Genomic DNA, 24,711 nt, shown 5'->3' on the forward strand with positions numbered 1-24,711 from the left:
TGTATTCTAGACTATGTTTCGGCGAAGTTTTTCATCTCGTTGAAATACGTAACAGAACTATTTAACTTTATGATAATTTTACTAGTAACGTTTATTTTTTGGGCTTAAAGTATGTGATAAAGTTCACGTAAGCTGCTGAGTTTTTGTTATTGTTGTTTTTTACGATCCTATTAATTGTCAGTTTCATATTTAAAATTAAAAGCACATAAATCCGAAATGGACAGTTTAAGAAGAATCTGGAAAAAAAAGGTACTGAATTTATGTAATTTTTGTTAAAATTCAGAATTTTAATGTTTTGAAGAGTAGAAATTAAATAATCCTTGTTGTATTCTCTTTTACTTTGTATACCTAACCTCGTCAAAACATTTTTGTAACTATTTAAACAACAAGTTTAACATTAGTATCAGAAAATTAAATACTAGTTTTGAATAATTCCAAGTTATTTATATTTTTTATTAAAAGAAAGAAAGCGTTTGGAACTATTGCCATTCGTCGGATCGTACAGTTTACAATATTAGTATCAGGCCTATTATATTTTAACACTACATTCGCTATTCGGTCCCTCAGTTGTTTTTTCAAAAACGCAATACCCCTAATTACTATAATTATGGTTGGACACCTAAGAAAAGGTGTTTATACCAATATATGTATAGCATTTTAGTTATTAAATGTAACTTTGTATCAAACCCGTAAACCTTTGTTTGTTTATTTTTCGCATCAACATACTATTGCTGCCCAAATCTTTACCCATAACGTTCCAGCAGAAATTGAACTTGACCCAAATTATCTATTTCATGAAGTTGTCTTTCTCAAGTGGTGTGGTCCGGCATGGCCGAGCGCGTTAGGCGTGCGACTCGTAATCCGAGGGTCGCTGGTTCGCATCCTAGTTGCGCTAAACATGCTCGCCCTTTCAGCCGTGGGGGCGTTATAATGTAACGGCCAATCCCACTATTCGTTGGTACAAGAGTTGGCGGTGGGTGGTGATGACTAGCTGCCTTCCCTCTAGTCTTACACTGCAAAATTAGGGACGGCTCAGGTTTCTCCTCCTGGTCGGGGGTTGTACAGTAGGCTAACCATCTACTCACTTAAAAAAACTGCCTGTTAATGAATCCGCAAGCGATTGCGGCCCTATGTTCCTTCATGGAATCGAAAAGCATAATAATAATAATAATAAACGTTCCAGCAGAAATTGTTGAACTAGACCCAAATTATCTATTTCATGAAGTTGTCTTTCTCGAGTGTCTCTGTGATAAGTGGAAGGTTACATAAATTCATCGGTATTTCACGTGTACCAAGACGTATTTTTCTAATTGCATAATATAACCTAGAAATTACGGTTTAAAGGTCGTAAAAAATTATTTAAATATAATAATTAATTTGAGATGTCATCATTAGTTAATATTAATGACAATACGGTTGGGAGAAATAAAGAAAAACATGTTTTATCTTTTAAAAAGTAGTAATATAACTGACAAACTTCACTAAAACCTAATAAAAACATTGGATGGTTTTGAAACTCGACAAGACCTTCTAAACGTTTTCATCAAGATAAACGTGTGTATGAAGTAAAAGGTAAAGCGATGAAAAAGTAGAATTCAAACTAGCTTTCGTAAACTTCGAAGTTTTATGTACGTATTTAAGACAACAATATCAGGTCATAGTTTTATCGCAAAGACACAGACAAACCACAGCATTACCAAAATACAACTGGCTTTTATATACATTATTCCAAATATTATTCCAGAATGAATCCATAACTGTATTTCTGTTTTTCCAAATATGCAAAGAATTTGTTATAAGTATAGTAATAAGTACATTTGAAAAATAATAATGAATATTACAGTAGTGATTTGAACGAGTGACTTCTAAATGAAAGTCGAGTGCCTTTTTAATTAATTTATTTAATCCGTCATATGTTGAGGGCATATGGTAAAAACGGTACAAATAAAACAAATGAATATATTACAGTGATATAGATATTTACACCAAAACACTTTAGAAGAAGAATAAAAACATAAAAATAATCTAATTACACACAAGAAGACTCTTAAGTGGTAAAGGTACACCACCGAATTTCTTGCACTCTTGGTTCCAAAGCCTTGCTGGATTATCCGTTTTGTCGGACCAACAGGGGTTACCTAACAATAACTCAGCAATACACCTCTGACTCATTAATTTACCCCTCCCCGTGACCTAAAATACCATGAACTATTGAAAACTTAAATATAGCAAATATTACCTTTGAATGATTAATGAAATACATTAGTACAGATATAAATGGTACAAGTTTATTAGTAGAGACATAAACAGTTTGGGTTGTTTTGAATTTCGCGCAAAGCTACACAAGGGCTATCTGCGCTATACGTCCCTTATTTAGCAGTGTAAGATTAGAGAGAAGGCAGCTAGTTATCCCCCCCCCCGCCAACTCTTGGGCTACTCTTACTAAATACAAGTTGATTGGCTGTCACATTATAATGCCCCCACCTGCTGAAACAGACAAGCATGCTTTGGTGTGACGGGGTTTCGAACCTTCATATTACGAGTTCAGCGCCCTAACCACTTTGCCATGTCTATGAAAATCTATCCAAGAGATATAATAATATAATAATAATAATAATAAATTTATTAAGCAATAAATTAGACACAAAAAATCAAATAACAATATAAAACCATCAACAAAGAGTTAACTCGTCCTGTGATGGTTAAACACATAATAAAGTAAAATCAAAACTTACAAAATCAATATAAAGGACCCAGAATATTATCATCAGTATTTAAGATCCATTGTTTTAAGTATTTCTTTTGATTAACACGATTAATAGAAGATCTTATACTATAAGGAATAAAATTATGAATACGAGGTGCCAAATAAAGATATTTATGAAGTGTAACTGTTTTACGTGGTGTGGGTACATTAATTGGAAAAAAAGATTGAAGTCGTGTAAAATATGAAGTGACTTTAAAAGGCCTATTAAAAGAAACATGCAATGTAGATAAAGCTAAAAAATATAAATAAAGCTTATCATATGAAAGAGGGGAGTTAAATTTACTGAAATCGGTATCAAGCCTATGAGTAAAAATAAGAGAGAAAACACTTTTGCAACTTGTGAATAGGAATTAAAAAAGTCTTATATGTGCCACCCCAAATTGAAATACAATATTGTAAGAAAGATTGAAAGAGAGCATAATATACACTTAACAAAATATGATAAGGAGCACAATGACTAAGTTCAAAAATTAGCATAGAACTATATTTTAATTTATTAACTAAAGAATTAATATGAAATTGACAATTTAATTTTCGATCTAAAATAATTCCTAAATATTTAACAGAGGAAACTTGAGTCAATTTGGGACACTTACAATTAGGGTAAGTATAACAATCACTAGAATGATAAAAATAGAAGGAAAAGCTGGAATGACACCATAAAGGTTAAACTGAAGAAGAAAAGATTTAGATATATTTAAGGATAAGTCATTACAGAAAAGCCAATTTTAATTTTATTAAGATCACTAGAAATAATGGCTTCATTAATTAGATTTGGCTTACTATAAACAACAGCAATATCATCGGCATAGGCTTGGATATCTCCAAAAAACTGTTGGTAAAGAATATCATTTATATAAATGAGAAATAATAAAGGGCCCAGAACAGAACCTTGTGGTACTCCAACATTAATTGTAAGCCAATCACTATAATTATTATGGATACAAACCGATTGCTTTCTATTGTGAAAGTAAGAAAAAAACCAATCAAAAACAATGCCTCTAAAACCATAATAAGATAATTTATTTAACAATATTTTATGATTAACAGAATCAAAAGCTTTGGCTAAGTCAAGAAAAACAGCAATTGGATGAAGCTCAGAATCCAAAGCTTCTGTAATACTTCCCACAAGTTTAGCAACAGCAACCTCCGTTCCAAGCCCAGGCCGAAAGCCAAATTGAGAAGGAAACAAAACTGAATGTCTATCAAGAAATGATAAAATTCTAATCTTCATAGATTTTCAAATAGTTTAGAGAAATGTATTAATAAGGAAATAGGTCTATAATTCGTAAAATCAGAAATATTACCAGATTTATAAATAGGAATTACCAATGATAACTTTAAAGCATTAGGAAACTCAAGGGAAGTTTCCTAATGCTTTAAAGTTATCATTGGTAATTCGTAAAATCAGAAATATTACCAGATTTATAAATAGGAATTACCAATGATAACTTTAAAGCATTAGGAAACTTCCCTTGAGTAAAAGATAAATTAATTAAAAAAGTCAAAATTGGTGCAAAAAGATTAGCATTAGCTTTCAAAATCTTAACCGAAACACCATCTACACCATTAGAAGCTGAATTTGATAAGGAGAAAATATTATTCATAGTTTCAGATACAGTAACAGGATATAGGTGACAAGAAGAAGAAGGAGCAGGAGGCATACCCTGAGAACAAAATTTAGTATCGGAGCAAGTAGATTTAGCAACATTAACAAAAAAATAATTCAAATCAGATAAATCAGTAGTACCAAAATTACAAAATTTCTTATTTTTTTTTTAACATCAATAATAGAGTTAACAATATTCCAATTCTGTTTAATAGTTTTAGCATTCTTAAACAGGTTATGATAATAAGTCCATTTAGTCTTACGGGTCAAGCTAACAACATAATTCCTTAAACACTTTAATCTAATCTTTAGATAAATATCATCAGGAAATTGATGTACTTTCTTTTTTAACTTATCTCTTTTAATCATTAACAAAACCAATTCATTGGTAATCCATGGCTTAATTTTTCTAAACTTTCGTGACACAAAAACAGTAGTAGTACAACTTTGAATACAATCAGTTAACACTTCAGCAAAATTATCATAAGTAACATTAACATCAGAACAATTCATAACACAGGACCAATCTGAAAAATTCAAACAAGAACTCAATTCATTAAACTTAATCTTTTGAACATTTGAAACATGTTCTAGATCCGATAAAATGTCTATACATAAAACAATTGGAAAATGATCGGTCAAAAAACTCTCAACAATATAAGAATAACAATTTTTAACAGTATTTCCACTAATTAAAAAATGATCAATGCAAGAATTAGTAACATTGGTTATCCGTGTAGGAGAAGAAATAATAATACGAAGATTGTTCTCAGACAAAACTTAAAATATGCATTCTTATAACAAACATCATCAAATGCCAAAACATCTATATTAAAATCACCAACAAGTATATTAATATCATATTTGTATAAATTCAATTCTAATGAAAGCTCATCAATAAATTTCAATACAGGCAATCTAGGAGATCGATAAACAACAAAAAGATTAAATTTCTAATTTTGAATCATACAAAATAAAATTAAAGCATCAGACTTAATGTACTGTACTTCTTTTATCATAGTCAGTATCTCAAATTTAACAAAAACTGCCACTCCACTAGCCTTATTTAGACCAGAAGATGAAGAATAAAAGGAGTAACCTGGAATCGAAAAGGAAACAAATCCATCCTCAACAAACCAAGTTTCAGAAAAGCTATTGTATGAAATTTAACAACGCTTGATTGTAAAAAAACAAGAAATTGGTCAAAATTTTGAGTAAGACTTCGAATATTAACATGTATTAAATTTAAATGACCAACAGAAAAAACATTTGGTAAATCAGAAAAAGAAGACAAAGTTGGTGTAACACCAACAATATCATCAAAATCATCAGCCATTGCAGTATTTATAAATTATTAAGATCAATCAAGCAGCGTAAAACAATGGGCTGAGTAGTTTCTGATTTCCTAATAAGAATATTACCATTCGATACCCAAAGAAATTTATAGCCAAGATCTTTCTGTTTTCGTTTTGCTTGCATGAAAATATCACGATAATATGGGGGAGAGATGTTCGTTAACATTAACTGGATAAGATTCATTACAGACCTTAATATCATTAGTATTAAGAGAGCGAAATTTAGTTTTCTTAAGTTTAAGCAGATCAAATTTAATTTGCTTACGACAAAACTTAACAACAATCTGTCTCGGACTCTTATTTTCAGTTGTTTTCTTTCCTATACGATGAACAGTGTCAATATCTGTAGGAGCACAGTCAACCCCAAAAGTAGTTGTAATCTTCTCAAAAACTTCTTGCAAATTCTCATTAGGCTTCTCTGGAATACCTCCAATCAAAACATTATAGTTATAAGAATATTGTTCCGCGTCACACATCTTCCTCCGAAAACTTGCCATCTCCTTTCACAATTCTTCAAAAAAAAAAAAATAAAAATATATATATATATATACATTGAAATGAATTAGGCTTGTGTGACGGATGTATATTTAAATGAACCCTTAAAAAAATAGATTCTGAAAATATTTTGCTGGTAGAGTTTTCAGAAGCTGATTGGCTGGTGGGGGTATTAGATCTAGATTTATTGCATGGTAGAATAAACATTTTGTATTTCTTTGTGAAAATAATAATAACTGTTTCGTATTCTTCCAGATTTTCATCTTTTTTTCGTTCTTTAGTTGAAAACTTTTGCAAAAACCTATCACCCTTCACATTTTAAGATGAAAGATGTTACATATCCTATCATAAATATTCTTCTTTCAATTGCTTCTGAAACCAAGAAGTCATTACAGTCCCTGTGAAACGAATTCATATTTCCAGTGAATTAAAACTGACTTGAATGTCTACGCTGGGGTCATCAGTATCACTTCAAGAAAGGGATTTGGTAGAGAAACTTCATACGAATAACTCACCTCATTGAGATGTCTCTGGTTGGCATCAAATAAAAAGTAACCATTCAGTCCTTGTTTGTTTTGGAATTTCGCACAAAGCAACTCGAGGGCTATCTGTGCTAGCCGTCCCTAATTTAGCAGTGTAAGACTAGAGGGAATGCAGCTAGTCATCACCACCCACCGCCAACTCTTGGGCTACTCTTTTACCAAGGAATAGTGGGATTAACCGTCACATTATAACGCCCCCACGGCTGGGAGGGCGAGCATGTTTTGGCGCGAACCCGCGACCCTCAGATTACGAAGCCCACGCCTTAATGCGCTAGGCCATCCAGGCCCCATTCAGTCCTATCTGTGGAAGAGTCACAATATTCTTGTAATTTACCCATTTCCTTAATAGATATAAATGATGCGCAAACACAAGATGTTCTTGATTTGTCTCCAAATGACTCTGTGGCTGATCTTACTGAAACCAAAAACCACAGGGTGACTCTAAATGTTGGTGGTGTCAAACATCAAGTGATGTGGAATACTTTGAAGCGCTTCCCTCAAACCCGCTTAGGTCGTTTACGACTATGCCGAGATCCTGATGAATTTGAAGAATACTGTGACGAGTATAATTCTGATGAAAACGAGTTTTTCTTTGATCACAGTCCTGCATCATTCAATTTGATAATTTTTACCGCACTGGAAAATTCCATTTGGTAGACGAACTTTGTGTGAGGGCGCTCACTGACGATTTTGATTACTGGATGTTAAACGAAACTTGCATGGAGCCTTACTATATGAGTAAATACTATGAAAAAAATAAACCAATTTTTACTGACTTAGACGTTCAACGGTTTACATTTAGAACAGAAGTTGATAAGTTTGAAGAAGGAAAGTATGCGCAATGTAAGCAGTTTGTCTGGAACCTAATGGAAAGACCTGATACTTCAGTGGCTGCCAAAGTACGTTCATTTTTATTTATTTATGTTATCACTACCAGATGAATACTGCATTCATTTTATTATCCTTTTATCTTATATGAAGTCGTATAAATAAAGTACATTCATAATTAATTTGTTTGTTTCACTAGTCCCCCAATTACTTCCCACGTGGCACGTCCATAAGCTTGGGGCCTGCAGCGCTAACTTTTAGGGTTTAATCCCTGTGAAGGAATTATCTAAGAATGCCCATTCTGCAGTTTTGTACTGAGTTAAAAGTAAACTATTTTCACATGCGTATGCATATTAGTAACTTGAAAAAAAATAAATTTAGATTATATGCTAAACTTATGGCTTTATATATTGTAGAAAAGTACATTCCCCGTTTTGAATATCTTATCTCATGATGTTCGGACTATTCTCATGAGATTTGTTACTTAAGTATAAGATGATTCACAGTGATAAAAGACTTGGCATTAACTGAGCTTCTGTCACAAGTTGTGGTTGAGAACTTTCCTAGACGCATTCGTTTGTTTTAGCGCGAGACTACACAATGAGCTATCTGTATTTCATTTACTGATGAGAATTGAATCCCGGATTTTAGCATTCTAAGTCCAGAAGTATCGCTGACCTATACTTTCCTAATGTTTAAAGATCGAAAGAAGCACGCCTGAGGCCTTGATCGGACTTCTAGTACACTAAAATAACTTCGAAGCAGGTATAGTTGAATCTGGGAAAATAGATACATACATAATAGCCCCAGGTCGGTATCGAAATCTTCAATTAATCAGGCCAAATCCAATAGCCTCCAAATCTCCGTTTCTGTGCATATGTAAGTATTGGAAGTAAATGTTTAATGGGTAACAAGGAATGGTTTTACATTCATTTACTGTTCTCCTAACCCTTTTTAACCGAATTAATTTGCAAAGTAAAAATCTGTCGAATCTTCATGTTTTGTACAAAGCAAAAGTTGCACGTTCCCTTACTGTAAAATCTGTATTTCAAGAAGCAGAAGAGCGTTACTGTTTATTTTGCTGGTTCTTCAAATTCAAACAAAATAACAATATGGGTGTTGATCATCAGTTTTAGAAAGTACAGAAGTCAGAAGGAATTGTTGTAGATGAACTATCGGGACATAGCACGAAACAGAAAGGACACCAAGTTGGTTACAAAATATATTATCATGCAACAATAACATGTGACATGGTAGAATTGTTACACGTCTTTAGTTTTCACCTAACAGTTCAGTGGGTGGGAGCCATGAGGGAAAAACTGGGGCGATATGTACAGCAAGCTCTTCAAAGAGCCACCAGGTTTGGCAACATTATTTAATTTATCATTGTATGATTAATTGATTTATTTATCTATAGGACTATCCGCCTACCTAATTATTTTGTGTTTTGTCCATCTAGATTCTAGAGTTCTTGTTTGTTTTGTTTTGTTTTGAATTTCACGCAAAGCTACGCGAGGGCTTTCTGCGTTAGCCGTCCCTAATTTTGCAGTGTAAGACTAGAAGAAAGGCAGCTAGTCATCACCACCCACCGCCAACTCTAGAACTACTCTTTTGCCAATAAATAGTGTGATTGACCGTCACTTAATAACGTCCCTACGATTGAAAGGGCAAGCTTGTTTGGTGGGACGGGGATTCAAACACACGACCCTCATGTCGGGTCCTTGAGGTTGCGTTTTGTGTTTTGTCCATCTTGAGGTCTGTATTTTGTGTTTGGTTCACAAAATGAAAGGCATGCAAGGTACAGTTCAAATAATCGAAACAGGGGGTAGATGGAGCTCTCTAAATAAAATCATGGACCATCGTCCATCTATCATTTCTTTATCACTGCAAGGATGAACTAAGCTAAAGGCATTTCTTACAAAAGCTAGTAAAACTTCCGTGATTGTTATTTTACTTTGTTAAAGAACATCCATACCTATCTACAACTTGCCAAGGAGAGGGAATGAATGGCTAAACTAAAAACTTTATTGGATTTGGCACTTGATGTTTACCCTTAAAATAGTTTTTTGATTGGTTGTCCATTGTTTACATTCTATTCGGGTGCTACTGCTGCAATTATTCCTCATTTGTTATACTACAAAATGTACTTTTTATGATTTTTTTAAAACTGGTATATTTTATTAATTCTTACGTAACACAGGTTTGCGAATAAGAACGTTATAAAAGCTGTTTTCGTTTTAATAACGGATGTTTCGAAATATAGCTACGCAGATTTCGAAAATAATATTCATTTTGTCTCTCATGTAAAGATTATTTGCAAATCATAAAAGGAAAACTCTTACTTGAATCAAATTATTATTTCGTTTACTCACAATGAACATTTTTTTATTATTATGTTTAGGTCACAGACCAATCGGCTAAGCGAGCGTCTTATCGATTGTCAATATTTTAAGCGTTACAAAGTGCGACCCGATTTTAATGAAAGTAATTTACTTGTCTAAACATACATATGGCGTATTATGAAAAATCTGTACGCGACGAAGAAAATTGGTATCATTGTTGGATTCAACAAACAAGAATTACTATAAAATGTGAATATTTCAAGACAATAAAATCATTGCAGGGCTGCGTAATTCGTGAATGTCTTAAACACAGATATTTACATAAAGTGATAATAAGTATCGATTAGTGATTAGAATTTAACTTTTTCTTTAGATCATTGCCAGCTTCTCTGTGTTCTTCATCCTGCTATCATCCATCACACAGATTTTAGGTACGATACCTTCCTTTAAGGAACAATATGATGAAGATGTCAATGAAGAAATTCCGTTACACAAAGAAAACAAAAAACTGGGTATGATTGAAATCACATGTGTGGTTTGGTTTAGTATAGAATATATCTTAAGATTATTTTCTGCACCAAACAAGGGGAAGTTTTTAAAAAGTGTAATAAACATCGTTGACCTCCTAGTTATTACCCCTTTCATCGTGTCTTCAATTCTTGCAGCTACAAATATTGTCTCTAAAGATTTTGAAAACATTCACGAGATTATCCTAATCTTCCGTGTGGCAAGGGTTATGAGAATTTTAAAACTGGCTTGACATTCGAGAGGCTTGCAAAGTTTGGGATATACAATGAAGAAAAGTATCCCAGAGTTCGGGTTGCTCATCTTATCCCTTGTAATTTCTATCGTGTTTTTTTCACGTCTCGCTTATTTTGCAGAGAAAGACGAACCTGAAACTTTTTACACCAGCATTCCCTCTGCCTTTTGGTGGGCTTGCGTTACCATGACGACTGTTGGTTTTGGAGACATGGTTCCCGTTACTTTACCTGGCAAAGTGATTGGGAGTGTCTGCTGTATTGCTGGTGTAGTGGTTGTTGGGATGCCTGTACCAATCATTGTCAACAACTTTACAGAGTTTTACGAAAAACAGAAGATAGTCCAAAGAGCCCTGGTGAGAAAAAAATAATCGAAGAGGCCGAAAGAGCAAACACGTTACCGGCACCGTCTTCATGTTCTTCGCTCTCGTTTTCGTCACCAGGAATTCTTTTCCGCAAGATAAAATCCAGATTCACCAGCAAGGTGAGCTCTTTGTTTTGTTTTTCGTCATTTCACTCTTATCATGTAGTTGAAGTTTTGAAGGCGTAGACATTGCACTAAATGTATATCAGCACATGCAGTGGAAAATTTTCTAGCAAGTAAATACAATAAGCCTAAGTTAAAATATGTATGGGAGGATTTTAACAAATAATATTACCAAAACACATAAAGCACTCAGTAACTAATCAATTTCAGATTAAAAGGACATTTACGTTTTTAATAATGTTTTTTTCGTCCATGCATAAAATAACTTTTTTTTCAGTAGATTTGGCCAAATAAGATTCAAACACATCTATAAAGGTATATAAAAACCTGGTATTTCATTCCAAAAATTTTATAACTCTCAACAGAGAAATCAATACATTTTGATATTTCGACCATGAATGTTCAGATAAACTTGAAACAGGTTTATACTATTTTATATTTCCAGAGAAAGACTAGATATGCAGTTCAAACCATCAAATAAACATCAACCTCTCATATGTTACCTAAACTGTCGATAAAAACTAACACATACACTAAAGGCCATGTTTGTTTTCAAGCGCAAAGTTACAAATTGGGCTATTTTAACCTTCAAATTTACCGCTCAATGACCGAAGAGCCAGTAATGGAACTGTATGAAATCGATATCTGGGGAAAGGGCTCGATTTTGAATAATGTCCACTAAAAGAAAACCGTCCATGTCCTTGGTTAGGCCTCTTTTTCCTTACAAATTCTGTATTTATATGCAGTACAAAGTAAGAAGAAGATTGACCTGTTCTGGTGGTTACAACGCTCAAACTTTCAGTCAAAGGAGGATATTATGATGTAATAGTCAATCCCAGTTTTCACTGGTAAGAATAGCTCAAAAGTAAGCAGTGGGTGTTGTTGACTAGCTGGTTTTCCTCTAGTCTGACACTACTAAATAAAGGATGGCTCTCGAATAGCCTTGCACGAAGTTCCAAAACTAAAATACTTTGACCTTTGTACCTACCCTCTTGATTCATAACTTATCTCTGGTGCAATTCCACTAATAATCGTGAATCTTTCGACAAAGTTTCGCGGTATGTCATGTACCTTTTGAAAATTTGTTTCACCAGTCTCCTAATACAAAATTACATCAAAGTTTGCATAGTTAACAGAGTGCACATACTCTTTGTATGGTGTCGTGACGTACTGCATTTGCATTGAATACATATATTCATAGAGTCTTCAACAACTGGATCTCTAATCCTGGATATTTCGTTGAAGCAACTTGTATAGTTTATTCAAAGAGAGAGATTCTTTTTGATTCTTTTGCCTACTGTTGCCTGGGTCATGTAGACAGCTTTTGTCATTGTCCTTTGTATTTGTGAATTCCTGCCTGTTAAAAGGCGCTACAATTTTCTTCTCCAGTCTGAGGTATGACTTTTATTACGAATCTCTTTCTCGTTAGTTCTCGACAGCCAAGTTGATCCATATTATTTTGTTTCATAATGCCATTAAATAGCGTACATAGCCCCAATCTGTAGTTTGTTCACCACAAGCTATCAAACCCCAGAATATGGCTTTATAAGTCCAGGAACTTACTTCTGACGACACCATGGTTCCTTTCTTCGAAATTGTAAGTCCCCAGTCTATCATTTTAACGTATTAATAATTTACATTCGAAAGAACTATTACTTATTGTTCTCGAAAGGAATCAGATTTAGAACAGCATCACACGACTACGTATTACCAAACAATGACAAATTATAGTTTCATATATACCATTCTACCGCAATTTTGTATCGGCTGTTTGTCATATGACTTGCTGATTTTTGTATCCAGCATCAAACACTTTATGTATTATCGCTTAATTTTCAATCTTGAATATGCAGAGGTTCTAGAAGGCAAAGAGAAGAACAAAGAAGACAATATATGGAACAGGTACTCAGCTGTGAGAATTTGCTACTTTAAAACTTGTTTCATAAATTGTTGCACCAACTCTCTAATTATTAATGGAGTATGTTGGAGTAGAGATTACCATAGCATATGATTTCATCCTACTGTATAACTCTCTATCTATTAATGGAGTATATTAGAGTATAGATTACCATACCATATAATTTGATCCTACTGTTTAACTCTCTAATTATCAATGGAGTATATATTACCATACCATAATATTTTATCCTAATGATTAAGATAAGATTGAGAGAAAAAAGACATTTAAGTATTCCAAAAGAAAGTTTTGCCACAATACCAGTGTCATCTTACCAAAAGCTCACCATCACTAGAAAAAATAGTGTAATAGGAGAGAAAAGCAAATTTTTTTTCTGTATAAGGAAGTCATGAAATAACTGCGTAAAAAGATGCTACACTTTTGATAAAGCGTTTTTAGAAATTTCCATGTAGTGTACCATCTTCGTTACTATCTTTATAGACACAAGTTTTACTATCTGGTTTATCTTACGGCATTGAGATCTTTACCAGAATAACATCCATAAAGATTTCAGGAGTTTGACCACCCTACTAAAAGAGATCTATAGTGAAGGGATTTTAACGTTTTGTCAACATGACGAGGGACGTGATTATCATTTTGATGTGAGACCTTCTCATCACATGAAACATTACACCGTATTCCCATGCTGCTCTACCGTTTGTCAACAATGGTTTGGATTTCACAATTAACATGTTTTACGCTGAATAAGCTTATAGAAAAAGTGAGAAAGTTAATTAAAAGGCTTAGCTAAATTGTGGAGAGTAATACGGGACATTTCTAACGATAATCCACAATTACATGTTGACAAACGGTAGAGATTTCATCCTTACTAGATAATTCGATATAGAATACACCTGCTAAAAGTACACGTTTCTAACTTTGGTCATCTCGTCATGTGTGTTTCAATGTCCACTTAAAACATTTCATCCTGTCACCTGTTGTCAGTGGTAGTTTTGTAGTGGCTATACACCCATTTGGATTACTTCGTACTAAATGTGTATCTTACTGTTGTCAATATTACCTTCATCCTTGTATTTCAGTGTGGATTAAACTCTCAACAGTTCCACGAAAAGCTTGCTATTTCTCTGTGCCAACCACATCGTAATTATCCTGTTAAAGACCGCCCTTCAGTTTCTGTTAAAGTTTGATCTCTACTGTCTACTGGTTCGTTATCAAGTGAAACTATCTTTCCTTCTATTTTATAACACACTACAATTGTAATCTGCTTTTTTTGTGAGATTATACAGGGTGTTCGGAAAGTCACTGTGCAGTTTTGAAAGCAGCGATAACAGTATTCATTCAGTCTATTTCAAGCCAGCAACTGATAGCGATGTTTAGAAACAAAATAAGAAGGATCCAGGCCTGTATTAATGCCAACGGGGTCACTTTCAACATTTTTTTGTAATTCTCATTCATATTTACCTCCTGTATTCTATATTAAAACATGTCTGTTAATAAATATATTAGTGCACAGTGACTTTCCGAACACCCTGTATTTCTAATAAATATTGTGCTGTGTGTTATCGTTGTTTCTGTTTTGTTTCAGATATTTTTATAAATCTCTAAATTTTATGTATATTTGTAACTCCCGAGTGAGCCCAGCATGGCCAGGTGGTTAAGGCACTCGACTCGTAATCTGAAGATCGTGGGTTCGAATCCCCATCACACCAAATATGCTCGCCCTTTCAGTCGTGGGGACGTTATAATGTGACGGTCAATCCCACTATTCGTTGGTAAAACAGTAGTCGAAGAGTTGGCGGTGGGTGGTGATAACTAGCTGCCTTTTCTCTAGTCTTACTCTGCTAAATTAGGGATGGCTAGCGCAGATAGCCCCAGTGTAGCGAAACTCGAAACAAACCAAAGCTACCCCGTGACTTGACAACGAACACATTTTTGGCTATTTCTGTTTTCAGATTTCATCATTATTACGTATATTATATATAGATAGTATATAAATATATTTATTACTTCCCATTTTTGTGACGTTTATGAATTATGAAGATTCTGATAAAACGAAACAACGGTGTTATCGTTTAGACGAAATCTGTGAAAAAACAAAACAGTTTTGGTAACGTCGTACAGTGTTTTATAATTATATATTTCTTCATCTTCTTAGTAACCAGAAACTTCCATCAAATGAAGTCATCATCATGAAGGTGGATCTTACATTCTCGTCGACTTTCAAACTTCTTGTTTTGTTTTATTTTTACTTTAGATATGTGACAATTTGTCAAATGTATTTTGTAGCTGTATTGAAACCAATGTTACAATTATGGACACGTTAAGTAACAAGGAAAGATTAAATTCTGTAAAGAAATCAGATAAAAAGAATATTATTGTTTTAAAATTACTCTTATACTTTTATGTAATAATTTGAATATTTTAAAATTATTTATTCTTAAAATTGTGTAATGTACGTAGAATAAAGAAATCAAATTTTGATGCTTTTGTGAATATTTATCACTTTTTAGCCACGTTAAATCCAAGTTAAACAGTGCTACAAGTTATATGTCTCGTCTTTCAAACATTGGAACGTATTATGTACACTCACAAACGTAATGACCGACAAGATCCAGCTGAACTGTAGCGTGACCAAACGTTTTGTCTTTACTCCACTTACGAGTTAAAAGTTACCAAAAAGTACAAAATGTAAAGATCTATAATTTATTTTGACTTGCAATGAGCGTATGTTACCGAGCATAAGCTATAACATCATATAGTATCAGGATCTACATCCACTTACCACAAATAGTGCATTTGGAATAATAGGACCTACATCCACTTACCATAGATATTGCATTTGCGGCAACAGCATCTACATTCCACTTACCAGAAATATTTCATTTGGGGCAACAACATATACATTCCATTTACCAGAAATATTCCATTTGGGGCAACAGCACCTACGTCCACGTAGCAGAAACATTCCATTAGAAACAACAGGCTATACAACCACTTACTTCAAATATTTCATATGGAACAACATAATCTACATCCACACTTACTACTTGGTGGATTTGGAATATGAACATAATATAATTCTTCCTAATAATTCAAACATGTTGTAAAGTTATAAATAAATATAGAAGTTGATGGTTATTCAGGTTTAAGATAAAACCATTATAATATATTGTGTGTGAATTGGTACTCTTGTTTTTAAAACAAGTCGAAATGGTTACCTCTCGATGTGGATTCCTTTACATGACGAGGAAACCTTGTAGGACCTTGAAGGGAAGAAGAGGATTCTATTGATTGAGAGGCGTCGGAGAGCCTGAATATACTTTAGGTAATCTGTAAAAATAAAGCACAACTTATAAAGTCCCTGTTACTGTCACTACGTTCGTTTAATCTTCTGTAGCTTTATGAAATTTATTTGGCTCCATTTAATTTTAATTAAACTGACTTAATGCAGAAATAGGAGGACGGTTACAGTTCGCAGGTGTCATGACTGAAATATTAATAAATTGCAGCCTTCCACATATAATATATCTTCACATTTTATGACAAGGAACAAACATTTTACGACCTGGCATGGTCAAGTGGTTAAAGCACTTGATTCTAATCCGAGGGTCGCGGGTAAGAATCCCCGTTAAGCCAAATATGCTCGCCCTTTCAGCCGTGAGGACATTATAGTTTGCGGTCAATCCCATTATTAGTTGGTAAAAGAGTAGCAAAATTAGGGACGACTAGCGCAAATAATGCTCGTGTAGTTTTGAGCGAAATCCATGACAGACCAAACCTATCCAGAATTTTACATCAGAGAAATCGAAAGAAAATTATAAATCAGATTCACTGAACATAATAATGAAAAACTCTCCCATGTTTTCCACCATTGTAACTCAAAAATCCACACTATATCCACAAAAAACAGTGTAATTTTAAACAAAGAACCAAATAACGATAAACAAAGAGTGAAGGAAGCTATCTTAATTGAACAAAACAACCCCGCCAAAAAACCAACACCCATGGTACTAAGATACCTCTTCCATGTTGTGAAGCAATCTCCAGTCATATGAGCTCTTTATACTTTAGTGTGTGTATTACCGTGTCACTGTAAACTATTTGTACCTGCTAATGAAATAATCAGGTCGAAACGGACGGTGTGCATTTATAATAAAGTTTTATTCGTTACTAAATCAAACTGTTTCCAGTTTATTCGAATATATCTTTATTCGAAGATCCCTGATGAACAAAATTCCACCTTTTGAAATCATTTAGGCTACAGGGCTTCAACTTTTTTTATTTATTTATTTATGATTTCTTAACATCATGAACGTATTCAGGTATATCCTTAAATTTTTACTCTAATTGTCCTTGCACTTAACGAAATTTTTTGTTGTCCGTAAACGTGAGTTAATCCTTCTACTATAATTTCTTGGAATACAGCCTATTCAAACAGGAAATACATAAGCTTCTGATAAATGCATAGGAAAGAATTTAGTTAACATTACCCACAAGAAAAGTAAAATTTATCGTCACATTAAAACGCTTCCACGGCTAAAAGATCGAGCATGTTTGATGGTGGGATTCAAACCCACAATCAGTGAGTCGAACGCCAGGTGCCCCTAGGTAACAGAATACTGTGTTAGTGTTGAATAAACAATTTTATTGTTTTAAATTAAACTTTGGTTTACTTGCTTTACCCTACTATCCGTGTTCGATTTATTCTTCACTTAGATAGTTCTGTATGCACGATTTTAAGGCTTATCTGTAGCTAAGTATCACATAAACATGATTCCGTGAGAAAGTCTAAAAAAAATTATGTACAACTGTTTGAAACTGTGACAGTTTTGTAAATGACTACCTGTTTGTATTTCCTACCTAGGAAGTTGCAATATTACCAATTATGTTGTTTAATATGATATAAAATAATAAACAGTACAAAATATCTTTACCATCAGTCAAAATTATCAAACAGTCCTTAAGCCTTCTCACAATTCCATTATAAAAAATATCATTTAAAAGTCAGTTTTGAAACAGTGTTAAGTTAACATTAACATTACAGACTGTTTCGGTGTCTCCATACAGGTAGGTTCTACACATTACATCATATTGCTACATCTATATTATTATTACAACATTCAGTATAAAGACCTATATAACAGGATGAAATTACTGGTTTTATATATAAAGCACATAGCGAACTCAAATATTCTATTTCTAAAATACGCAAGACTTCAAATATTTTATATATGAAACAAATAGAGCATTCAATATACATTTGTGAAAATAGTGCATTATGTCTTCTTTTTTTCTCAATGTCACTTATTTTTTATTAGGGTATATGCATCTAACAGGTCCCCCATGACCAGGTTGGTAAGACACTCGATTCGTAAGCTGAGGGTCGCGGGTTCGAATCCCCGTCACACCAAACATGCTCGCCGTTTCAGCCGTGGAATCGTTATAATGTGACGGTCAATCCCACTATTCGTTGACAAAAGAGTAGCCGAAGATTTGGCGGTGGGTGGTGATGACTAGCTACCTTCCCTCTATTTTTGCACTGGTAAATTAGGGACGGCTAGCGCAGATAGCCCTCGAGTTGTTTTGCGCGAAATTTACAACAAACCAAACCAAAGTCATATCTAACAAGTATTCAATTACAGTACTGAAAAAAAGTGTTGTCCCCCGCTGTTACAGTGGTAAGTCTACGGATTTACAATGCTAAAATCAGGGGTTCGATTCCCCTCGATGGACTCAACAGATAGTCCAATGTGGCTTTGCTATAAGAAAACACAAACACAAAAGTGTTAGGACAAGAAAATATTTTGTCATTTTTTCCATTTTGTGGGGCTAATTCTTCCATGTCACCACGTAAGAAAACTCAAATATTTTATACCTGAAACAACATGGTAATACTTTACTGTTGACAACCGATGAACCAGTATGAGAACACTTGTCATTCTTTAGAATTTCCGTAAACTTGTACCAAGGACATATCATAAGGGGTTTGCTTAAATGAACATAGTGATTAAATTTAAGGTCTGAAATAACTGTCATGGTGCTCAAAGCAGTGTGTTAGTAAGGAACTAACATATGGTATCGGTGTATGTTAGAAATCAATTTAATAACACTCCACAAATAAACCTTCATACAGATAGTGTTTAACACATTATATTAAGTTTTATTTTCATGGCCCAAAAAGCTTAGAGAATTGTCACTAGAGCAGAGAGTTCGTACAAAAACTTTACGTGGTGCTGATTTGACTCTCCAGCAAATTGCTTCAGAATTGAAATGTTCTTCTAGAACTGTCAAGTACACCCTAGATCATGAGACTAAGACAGGTAAATTAGAAAATAGGAAAGGAAGAGGAACACCTAAACTCAGTTATACTGATGTTAAGTATCTTTGTTTATGCAGCTTTCAGGACAGAAGGAAGACTACACGAGATAAACAGCCATGAACCAAATGACAGAAAAGAGTCCTGACATACAGTGTCAAGAAGACTCAATGAGAATGAAATATTTGGTTGTGAAGCAGTTAATAAACCTTTACTTATATCTCCAATCATCATGAATCTGCTAAAAAATACAAAAGCTGGACACTACAAATGATTGGTAAATGGCTTTATGAGTGGATAAGACCAATTTTGAAATATTTGGTTCAAAATGTAGGTCGTACGTCCGACGGAGGAAAGGTGAAAAATACTTACCTCAGAACATAGCACCAACCATGAAATATAGGTGGAGTCAGTGTAACGGTATGGAGGTGTTTTTCTGTTAATGCAACAGGAGATATTTGCAAAATAAACGGAATAATGAACCAATACAGATATCATCAGATACTGATCCGCCATGGTATATCCAGTGATCTGTGTATTATTGGTTAAGGATTCTACTACCTAGAAAATAACTACCCTCTTTCAAACATTAAGAAAAAAACTGCTGAAGTCATTTTAATGATACAATGGCCCCCATATAGACCCGATCTCAACCAGCTTGAGTAGATCTAGGACAAGAAGCTGCAAGAATCATTTAAATGATACAATGACCCTATAGAGTTCCGATCTCAACCAGCTTAAGTAGATCTGGAAGATGATGGATCAAAAACTAGACATGTCAAAAATTACTTCTAAAGAAACTTTATGGAAGCGTATTACAAACATTTGAAGTTATTTTCCAAAGGACACTTTTATTAGATGTGTTGCAACGATGGTTGAAAGACTATCTACAATTATTAAACCAAAAGGGGGACACAAAATATTAGCTGTTTACTGAACTCAACACTTCCACTGAGTTTCTGTTAAACTATATTTACTGAACTCAACACTTCCACTGACTTTCTGTTGTACTATGTTTACTGACCTCAACACTTCCACTGAGTTTCTGTTGTACTATGTTTTATGAACTCAACACTTCCACTGACTTTCTATTGTACTATGTTTACTGAACTCAACACTTCCACTGAGTTTCTGTTAAACTATGTTCACTGAACTCAACACTTCCACTGAGTTTCTGTTGTACTAAGTTTACCGAACACAACACTTCCACTGAGTTTCTGTTAAACTATGTTTACTGAACTCAACACTTCCACTGAGTTTCTGTTGTACTAAGTTTACCGAACACAACACTTCCACTGAGTTTCTGTTAAACTATGTTTACTGAACTCAACACTTCCACTGACCTTCTATTGTACTATGTTTATTGAACTCAACACTTCCACTGAGTTTTTGTTAAACTATACTTACTGAACTCAACACTTCCACTGAGTTTTTGTTAAACTATGTTTACTGAACTCAACATTTCCACTGAGTTTCTGTTAAACTATGTTTACTGAGCTCTACCCTTCCACTGAGTTTCCGTTGTACTAAATATGAAGATTAATAACATTTTGGTGTTTCACCTGTGATTTACTATCCAATGTTCTTTGACAGAAACCTAAAACCCTATTCTTTATTTTGTTTTTACAATTTTGCACAATACTGTATATCGGTAATACTAGGGTTTAAATAATTTGTCTAAAGGAAATAAATCTGTAATGCTGAATAAATAACTATTCAGTAAAATCTTCTAGCAATACTTGTTAAGAAACCATTACAGCCAGTAAGTTGATAATTGTCAAACCTATTGGCATCATTGCGTGTACAGGACTCAAGATGGTGCTACTCTAAACTGCTTAAATTGCAAAAAATCTAAATTTTTATAACAATGTGGTTAAAAACTGCTTACGATTACAAGTTGTGGTGTCGGAACATCTGTTTGGAACATAATTTGAGCTAAATCATGTAAAAGAACTTGGAACTTATCGCAGCTTCAGTTAAGTACATGATGTAATTGGTTAACTTGTGTGTAGCAAAAGAAAATGTACTATATCAAGTAAAGATTAATCGCCATCTTGTCACTACTCTGACATCATTACTTGAACAGTAGATAACCTGGCGTGTAAAGCTAATAGTTGAAACTAAGTACGTATATAGGCAAATAATATGAACATTCATATACGTTATAAACTGTCACAACTCCATTATAAAATAAGTTTCATATTTTACTTAAATTTGTCATCAATAGAGCAAATATGTAGGAATATCGAGTCCTTTTGTTGTCCATTTTTAAACGAATTAATTTGAAGTAAGGATTATGTTTTGATACTGATCACTAACAATTCCCCACATGAAGTAAAAATGTATCTCAAGATAGCTGGTATGGGAATTAAAACTTTAATTAAAATAAAATACTAAACAACGTTTTGACCTGTTAACCAGAATATGACTTAAAAAGGTCGAAACGTTGTTTAGTATTTTACCTATACCAGTGTCTTGAGAATACAATAACAAAATAGCTGTCAGCATACGCTGAAAACTAAGATTCTGCTCTATCTAAGTGTTTAGTAGAGGTTTTATAACAATATCTATTATCTTAGTTGTAAGTGAATCCGCATGAGTTAGTACTCTCACGCTAAAAAAATATAGAAAAATAAATACCATTAAAGTAACTTACATCGACTGTGATACTGGTTTCTTTGACATCAACGTCTGCGACCTTTCGTTTAATTCCTTCTGGTATTTCTTGAGACTTCAGGTCGATGTGCCTCTAGAAATCTGAAGTTGCAATGTCTGTTGTTTGATCTGAGGTTTGTTGACCACTGGCACTTCCAGCTTGACATGGCCAAAGTGTTAGAGAAGCACTTGCAAGCAACAATAGCACAGAAAGCTGAGACATCATAATATTCCATCAAACTGGTACTTAGAAGGAAATATCGGCTAGATACAGTTCAAACTGAAAAAAAAAAAAAAACCAACTTTGCCCTAAACCACAATAAAATACCCAGTAAAAAACCTAAATTACAGCAGAATAAATTTTTGTTTGATATGTACCCTATGGAAATTTAAATCTATTTTCATATTTTCTTTCGTTATTATTACATCAATAAAAGGATCACCAATTTTTTGAGGATATGTATATTCAAATACGTATTAACGAAATTTTACGTTATTTGAATTTCAGAGTTGGAAATATTGCATATTTGTTATAAGTAACTCCAAGAACATCTTTCTAAACATTGAGTTAACTTACCGAAAAAAAGAGTAATTTATTCAAAATCAATAAATGACAAACTTAAATAAACAAAAGAAAATACGAAACTGATAAACATACAAAATTCGCTCCTATATCGTGACTTTTCTACAAAGAAGATCCGGTAATAATGTTTTCTCTACTGTGAGTACATGATATGAAACAGAAGGATGAAACATTTGTTTTGAAACCTCGTTTATATAGCGCTACCAGTGCTGCAGCATCTACCTACACTCATGAAAAGTATGTCACTTTAGTCAATTGTGCTTACAAAATCAAGGATAAACAAAAGTATAGAAACCTGTTTGACAAGATTTTAGCAGGTTTAAATCACATATGATCCATACCACCAGGTACCCAGCTCACGGCAACAACAATTAAGCCAACGTATGCGCTTGATGACGGTAAGCTTGAGGGCTCGAAACACTAATAATCGAGTTTCGATCCAAATGGTTGCAGCTCATTATGACTTTTTTTTTCATTTAACTCAAGTAAACGAAAGGATGCGTAATCACCTAAATCAAAAGATATTTATTAATCGGAAACATTTAGACAAAATACTCACAGGTCCCCTCGAGACAGAACCTTTGCATGCAATACATCTATAGTCATAGCTTGAGGCCCCCTAATTAGTATGAAACCCTGGAATTCAGCCCGGTAAGCCCATGCTTTAATTCGAGTTGAATATACTTCATAAACTTTGTTTCAGTCGTTGCAACAAGAATGTTAAGGCTAGAATCACCAAGACGTCAGAACTTATAATACTGTACAATTTAGTTCCAACTTGTTTAAAGTAGCTTGACATACACCGTCTCTAGACTTGAGCACTATTTTTTAAACTCTTTTGAAAAATTAATAATTTCAAGTTGCATTTTAATAATAATTTCATTTAACTTTCCTTCATTTTCTTGTAACTGAAATTTATTATATTGGTGTTTAATAATAGATTGTGGCATGAGTTAATAACAGATAGCGCTGCAACGCAGGTCCATCACAGACAAAAGGAAATTATTTTTCGTCGTCAATATTTTCACTTGAAGTAATTGAACGATAATTTTCTGTTAGTTTCAGTTAATCACTAAATATTTGAACGATAGAAAATTGGCTGCTGCGGTTGATGATATGATAATAATAGAAACAAAATTTAAGAGCAAGCGTTGATAAAAGTAACAAATATTAACTTTCTTTTATGTACATACACAATATTAAGCTTTCGTATTGAAACGTAACTACCACTATCTCTTTTTATTTTATTTTTAATAAGAATAAAGTGCTAATTATATAAAATGAAACTTATTTATAATTCGTGAACTGGTGAGTATTCACGCGGGAGACAGGTGTACGTTTACGTTTTTCTATTAAATATACAATTTTCAATCCTTTTTTGTCAATTACAAAATTTGACTTGCAGATTACAATGTTTTTGAAAAGTAAAAACAACTTTTAAAAGTAAATACATTTTTCAGTATCTCTTCGCCAACGCCACAAGAAATGACTGGCACTTGGCAAAAGGAGCTTTGTAAGTGAATAATTTAACTCATTATGCGTTTAAGAGGTTTATATCGAAAATTAATATTGCACTCTATAATTGTGCATTATCACCTTGCAACCCGTCGCCTTATTTAACGATAAATTATAGAGTTCATGAAATAAAACTTCATTTTCGTGCTAACTTATTAAATATCCTAAACTTTACGACTTAAACACCAAATACAATCAAAGCATTGGAAAAATTATTGTAAGAAACAAAGTTAAATGCAAATGTTATATCTCACACTATGACTTAGAATCAGAGTCGTATAAAAAATAACATTACAGATTTCTCTTTAGGCTCTTACAAATTATTGCCCAAGAATCTTTACGTTCAGTGTCAGGATTCATCTGTTAGGTTGGATTTTGAGAAGCATAAATATTCTCTTTTTGCAACGTTATCTCACTCCAGTCTTTCAAAATGAATGGCGAACCAGCAAAAAGTTTCCTCCCCTTTTCGGCCAAGAAAAGAGACTTCTAATTGATTATTGATTGATTATTTGGAATTAAGTACACAGCTACACAATGGGCT

At 33.5% G+C, this 24,711-nt stretch overlaps 1 long non-coding RNA gene and 1 pseudogene across 3 annotated transcripts; one reads left to right on the plus strand and one right to left on the minus strand.

Annotated features, from left to right (window-relative positions):
• The first annotated feature begins 7,487 nt into the window (after nucleotides 1–7,487).
• LOC143223950 (potassium voltage-gated channel subfamily B member 2-like) lies at nucleotides 7,488–15,427 on the plus strand (annotated as a pseudogene). Its single transcript, XR_013013183.1, has 3 exons — nucleotides 7,488–7,667; nucleotides 10,312–11,180; nucleotides 15,257–15,427. The product of XR_013013183.1 is annotated as a potassium voltage-gated channel subfamily B member 2-like (transcript).
• A 168-nt stretch (nucleotides 15,428–15,595) lies between these two features.
• LOC143224206 (uncharacterized) lies at nucleotides 15,596–22,887 on the minus strand. 2 transcript variants are annotated; one of them, XR_013013269.1, is made up of 4 exons: nucleotides 22,731–22,887; nucleotides 22,074–22,352; nucleotides 16,320–16,431; nucleotides 15,596–16,043 (listed from the first exon to the last, which is right to left on the minus strand). It is a non-coding gene; the product is annotated as an uncharacterized LOC143224206 (long non-coding RNA). The 2 variants fall into 2 exon arrangements; XR_013013268.1 differs by having other exon boundaries at nucleotides 15,596–16,431.
• Between the last annotated feature and the right edge of the window lie 1,824 nt (nucleotides 22,888–24,711).

Source organism: Tachypleus tridentatus, chromosome 8 (assembly GCF_004210375.1).
Source record: "Tachypleus tridentatus isolate NWPU-2018 chromosome 8, ASM421037v1, whole genome shotgun sequence".
Taxonomy (NCBI): Eukaryota; Metazoa; Arthropoda; class Merostomata; order Xiphosura; family Limulidae; genus Tachypleus; species Tachypleus tridentatus.